The 6,454-nt window shown below is 39.4% G+C and overlaps 1 non-coding gene across 1 annotated transcript; it reads right to left on the reverse strand.

The window, feature by feature from the left end:
- Window positions 1–5,904: 5,904 nt before the first annotated feature.
- On the reverse strand, window positions 5,905–6,010 carry LOC122003160. Its single transcript, XR_006117828.1, has one exon. It is a non-coding gene; the product is annotated as a small nucleolar RNA R71 (small nucleolar RNA).
- Between the last annotated feature and the right edge of the window lie 444 nt (window positions 6,011–6,454).

Consider the following 6,454-nt stretch of genomic DNA (forward strand, 5'->3'; position numbering starts at 1 on the left):
GGGCACATGTTCTAGTAGGGGGAGGGGAGTGAATAACACTCGTGGTTAATTTATTCGTTTAGTAAGATACACAGAATACATAGCAGAATAAAGAGGGAGAACAAGAGCAATGCTAACACAATTTCTTTTACTTGGTTCGGAGCCTATGACGACTCCTACTCCAAGGCCCGCGATCGTTGATCTTTTTCGGTGGGCAATCACTTGTAGTTCAGAAATCTTTTATAAGTACGCAATTACAAGTACTGAAAAAACAAAGTATACCGACAATAAGGAATTAGGAATTTGTTCGTCGATTATTGGAGCAGCATTGAAGAGAGCAGCAGTTGTTCATTCTTGATCTCAGTAATTGTGTTGTTGAAGCAACTGGTCGAGCCCTCCTTAAATAGCCAAGCTAGGCCTGATCCAGATCCACTAATCTCGAGATCAGGTTTGACTCGTCACTGATCGGTCGACCGATCCCCTGGTTCGGTTGACCAATCCTACCTGAATTGGTTTGCCTTCTCGTCTAGATTCAGTTTCAGATGAGTCCTCGTTCGGTCGACCGATCTCGTCGTTCAGTCGATCGATCCCGCTATCCTCGCTAGCTTATCTGGTATGATCCGATCAATCCGACCTGATCTCGATCACCGTATATCCACTGTTCGATCGACCGATCCTAGGTTCGGTCGACCGATCCTTCGGTTAAATCCAGTCAGCTGGATGGAAATCAACTCTGTTGTACTGGGGTTCAGTCGACTGATCTGGTCGTTCGGTCGACCGATCAAGGCTAAGTTTGACCCTACAAAATCGTTAGTTTCCTGCAAAACAGAGTTAGACAAAATAACAAATAATATATAAATAAATAACTTGACAACCTTTGGACTGCCCGATTTTGACTTTGGATTTTCTCCAAAAGCCCTAGGTCGAGCTGACGCCTACTGTTCCCTCAATGGGAAACGCGCCCCCACCTGCTTCTCTCAAGAGAGATTACCTATTGTCAGACCGGTCATCCAGACCGACTGAACTTTTCGCCTAGGGTTACCACCTCCTAGGACCTAGGGTTACCTCCCCCTAGGATTTTCCATAACCTAGGGTTACCACGCCCTAGGACATAGGGTTACCACCCCCTAGGACTTAGGGTTACCTCCCCCTAGGGTTTTTCATAACCTAGGGCTACCACTCCCTAGGATTTTTCACCTGTCTAACAGCAGCTAAGACTTTCCATCACCTAAGATTACTGCCCCCTACGACCAAGGGTTACCTTCCCCTAGAATTTTCCACCTACCTAGAATCCACTAAGACTTTTGCCTAAGATAACTTAGGACTTTCCTATAAACTCAATCAACCTTATTAGATCACAAGACAACTTAACTTTGGACCTTTTGACATAATCAAAACTCAGGTTCAATTGTCTGATGCTTCCCGTACCATCAATATCCCCTTTTTTTATTATGATAACACGATTCAAATTTAAGTAAAACATAACAATAAATAAAGGAATTTAAGTATGAACAATAATTTGTAAAAAAAAACTTCCATATGCTCCCCTTTTCATAAAAATTATGTTTTAACTCTTAACTTTAACTTTTCTCTCTCTCTTTGACATAAATCAAAAAGTAATATAAGTGGAGAGAAGGTTGTTTGACAAAAAAGTTTTTACTCTGTTTAAATTTAAGCTCCCCTTGAAGGGTAGCACTTAAAAAAAAACTTAGTTAATTGATGTGCATACATTGTATACACTTGTTTAGCATGTTTTGACGCACATTCACGTACTTCGAGCATGCTTTATCTATGTATTTTCATACTTCCAACTTTCCTTTCAGCATATTTACTCTTTTTGTTTGGAGATATGCTTTTTGGGTATTTCTGTATGCAGGAGTCGATTTTGGAGAATATTTGACGCTTGAACGAAGAAGGAAGGCACAAGCCCTGTGTGCCACACGACCATGACATGGGGGGTTGCCCAGGCCGTGTGGTGATCACCACCCATGTGGCTGCAGTAGAGAAGGAAGAAGCCATGGCCGTGTGAGCATCACACGACCATGCTAGGTTTGAAGCCAAGAGGGTTCATGGCCGTGTGCACCACACGACCTTGCAAGCCATCCAGAATCGAAGCTGTACACGACCGTGCAGCATTTCCAGAGCCTAAGAATGCCTTGGTCGTATGCACCACACGGCTGTGCAAGAGCTCTAGAGCCGGAGGTAGTGCAGGCCGTGTAGTTCTACATGACCGTGTAAGGGAAGCAGTGGAGGAGCAAGCCACGACCGTGTACACCGCACGACCGTGTGAGATAGGCAGTGATGGGAGTGAGCCAGGCCGTGTGAGCTTCACATGGTCGTGCCTCGGGGCCGTGTGGCGCCCAAACCCCCTTCTATATAAGCCCTTCTTCATTTGAAAGGGGGATCTTCTCCCTTTTGGGGGGAATCAAGATTTGGGGTGATTCTTCTTCATCTTGGAGGGATTCTATAGCAATTCAAGGCGAGATCTTCAAGGTTTCGACTCCAAGATTGTGGATTGGATCCGGAGACGGTTCTTCATCGTAGATAAGCTTTCTTTCTTCCTTTTCTTGGATTTGGGATCAAGAATGCTTGTAATTCCCTTCTCTTCGGATTTCTTTCCTCATTTCATGGAGTAGATTTCTTTGTTCTAGGATGGAGGGAGTAATTGTAAGGATGATTTGATGTAAAACTCTTGTGGATTTGTCAATTTCCTATTTCTATGATTTTGCCCTATTTGTATCAATTTGATCTTGTATGGATTGTTGTGACTGTGCCTAATTATCATGCTTAATTGAGTGTTTGAATATCTTGTGGATCTTGTATGAATTATTTCTCATTCAATTTTCTGAGGGACGTTCGTGACAGGAACATGCCCGTGTAAGGACGTTTGAGGGATGAACTTGAAGGGGAAATTAGATTATTCAAGATGGTAGGATAGATTGTATGCATTAATCTTTATATCTTAATGAGGTTGAGAAGTGATGAATTCTTATGTTGATTATCCGAGGGACGCATGTGACAGGCAAGCCCGTGTAAGGACAACATAGGGTTTATTCCTAAGTGATCACATTTAGATATATTTCAGTCCTAGGCCGTTTGTCTATTGCAAGAGAGAACCGACAACCTTCTACAAATGATGAATAATTGAGAAATAAGATTTGATAGATCATTTAGATTGATTAACCTTACAAAGAAACCAAAACTCCTAGAACATTCATTTATCATTGCCCTTATTCTTGTTTCTATTTCCTTTATTTCTATGTTTGCTTTTCATTAGTTGCACTCAGTTTCTGTAAACCAATTGATTAGTTGTTTAGCTAATTCACGTTGAGAAATATTTAGTGGTTATTCCAGTCCCTGTGGATACGATATCTTTTATTATTACTTACGACATTTCCGTATACTTGCGGAACGTCAATAAGTTTTTGGCGTCGTCGCCGGAGACTGCGCTATAACATTAGAGATGATCAATTGAGTTAGACTAAACATAACTTTTCTTTTTGTTAACATAATTGTAACTAATCTTTAGAATTCTGTTTTCATAGTTTTGCATATCTTTCTACTTCTTGACAATTCATTTTGTTGCAATTCTAATTCTAATTCTAATTCTAACTTTGTATTCTTGATTTCTAGCATTTAGCATATGAATTATTCTAGATATTTTTCTTTTTCCTTTTTTCTTTTCTTGTTTGTTTTCATTATGCACTTTCTTTCTTGCAATTTAAATTCTGCATTTTCTTTCTTGCTTTTCATATTGCATTTTATTTCTTGTCTTTGATTCTTCAACTTTTAATAATTTTTTCTTGAATATTGATAACGATGTCTGTCACACTCGTAAATCAAATTAACAATGTATTTCCACTGAACCCCTTAATTTTGCAATAATGTTGTAGTAACGAGCTCAAGATCGAACCTCGAGGAACTAACGGTAGGATGCAATTTTAGGATCATATTTTATTCTCATTTTTGGGGTTTTTAATATGGAATTGGGGGTTTAAACTTGAATATAAATCTAACAAAAGAAAAGCACAGCAATAAAGAAATTAATCTAAAGCAAGAGTGAAATCTAACTGTGTGCCAATGATCAAACCATAATGCATTGTCACCCTACATTATAATTAAACCATCAACACACTTAAACTAAATATGAAATAATGAGATGCAATTAAATCTGATCTACAACACCAATTAAAACCTTAACTTAAAACTACCCAACTAAACAATTAATCAAGCACAAATTAAACACAATTAAACTTCAACAAGGTAATAAAATGTTAAATTACTTGCATAAAAACATAACAAACATAAAAGTAAATCTGTATCAAGCTACAAAACAGGAATAAAATGAAATTAACCTTAACCGAACCAACTCACAACCAATCTATCAAGCAACACACTCTTGCCGTCACACAAGAATGCCAAAGTCGAGAACACCCAACTCTGGACCTCAGCGGAGAAGCTCTACAGCGTATCAGCTCGAGGAATGCTCAATAGTGCCGACGGACCACCCCCGACACGCTGTGAACACCTCAAAACCAATCACCGGCCCGAAAATGCTGGAAATATGAAAATTTGGTCTCTGGATCTAGGATGAAGATGCGGATGATGGATTGTGGTCGGATGAAGCTCAATAGCATTGGAGGACCACCGCCGAACGTTTCTGATGGGAATCAGAGCTCAGATTTGGAAGATCACCTCCAAATCTGAGGTGAACAGAGAGATGTCAAGAGAAGACTTCCGCCGGAGGGAAAACCCGCCGATGGCTCCAGATGATCGGGATGTTGCCGAGAAGCTCTTCAATGAAGTTGAAGCTCGAGAGGTTGATTGGAGAAGGAATCGGGGCCGAAATTCGGAAGAAGACGCACGCCGGGACGAAGCTGCGCTGTGGAGGATCGACACTGGAAAATATTGTAGCTTCTGAGTTTAAATCTGATCCAGATCTGAACGGACAGCTGTGATTGATTTGGCTCTTGATCAACGGTGAAAAGTCATCCAAAATATGATCCGGAGGTACTGATCTTCATCTAGGGTCTGGATCTACTCTCCCTTAGGTCGTATCGACCAGATCTTCACTGGATGATTCAGATCTACCCAATCTTCGATGAACGGTCCAGATTAATTCAGGCTTGATCAATGGCTGTATGAACTCAGATTTGGATCAAAACCTCTGGATCCTCATCTATGGCTGTGATCTCCTCCTCATTAGGTTGGATGGGCCAGATCTTCACTGGATGGTTCAGATCTGTCCTATTCTTGATGAACGGGCCCTAATGCTCCAAATCTTGATCTTCTCGTTTAAACTTTGATTCGAGCCCAATTTCGGTTCAAATAGATCCACATCCACGATCCTTTGATGCCTACAAAATAAGAATCAAATATTAGAATCAAATAACACAAAAATATAATAATTTGTAATTAAGTCCAAGAATAAGACAATGCACAAAAATGTGATATAACCATGATTTAAACCTATGAAATCAATATCAAACCATGCATATATGAATCAAAATAATACAGTAAAATCATGGTTATCAAATATCCATGAGCACTAACATTTCAAGCAGGCCCATGAGAAATTTTTCTATACCCTTTTCTACAAGATTTTTATCTCCCATTGTGCAACCTCAAATTGAAGCAGAAAGTTCCCAACTAGCTCCAGAGTTAATTTTCATGATACAAGGTCACAAATTTGGAGGAGAAATATCAGAAAGTCCTTATCTGAATCTTGAAACATTTTTAGAGATTTGTGATATGGTGAAACGTGAAGGAGTGTCAGCAGATGCAGTTCGATTGATGCATTTCCTTTCAGTATTAAGGATAAAGCAAGGACTTGTTTATATTCTCTCCATCCTCAAAGTATCACAAGTTGAGAGCAATTGGAGAAGCAATTTCTGAATCATTTTTTTCCTCCAAGCAGAACAGTGTATATGAGGAATTGCATAACAAATTTTGCTCAGGCATATAGAGAATCATTGTTTGAAGCATGAGATAGATTCAAGAGTCTTCAAAGATAGTGCCCTCATCATGGTTTTGAAAAATGGTTAATTCTGCACATATTCTATGGGGGAATTTCTTTCTCAGACAAGAGTTTATTAGATTCATCAGCTGGAGGTTCTTTTATGGACAAAAGTGTAGATGAAGCATATATGTTAATTGATCAAGTGACATTGAACCTCCATGAATGGTCGAACATAAGTTGGATGAAATCTCCCTCAAACATTCAAGAAGTGCAAGCCATAAATGCTATATATCTTGTCAAACAAATTGTAACTCAACCATCTATGAGTTTTGAAAATCACAAGTCACAGAACGGGGAGTTCAAACATTTGGGGGCAAAGATTGAAAGTATTGTTTCAAAATGGTTTAAAGAAGATTCCCCTCCTTCGCAGACAAGATCTAGTGAAAAGTGTGATGATGTTGGGTTGAGAATTGAAAAAAAATCATGAAGAACTTCTGAAGGACATATTTAAAATTT

The sequence above is a fragment of the Zingiber officinale genome, chromosome 7A, assembly GCF_018446385.1.
Source record: "Zingiber officinale cultivar Zhangliang chromosome 7A, Zo_v1.1, whole genome shotgun sequence".
NCBI classification, from domain to species: domain Eukaryota; kingdom Viridiplantae; phylum Streptophyta; class Magnoliopsida; order Zingiberales; family Zingiberaceae; genus Zingiber; species Zingiber officinale.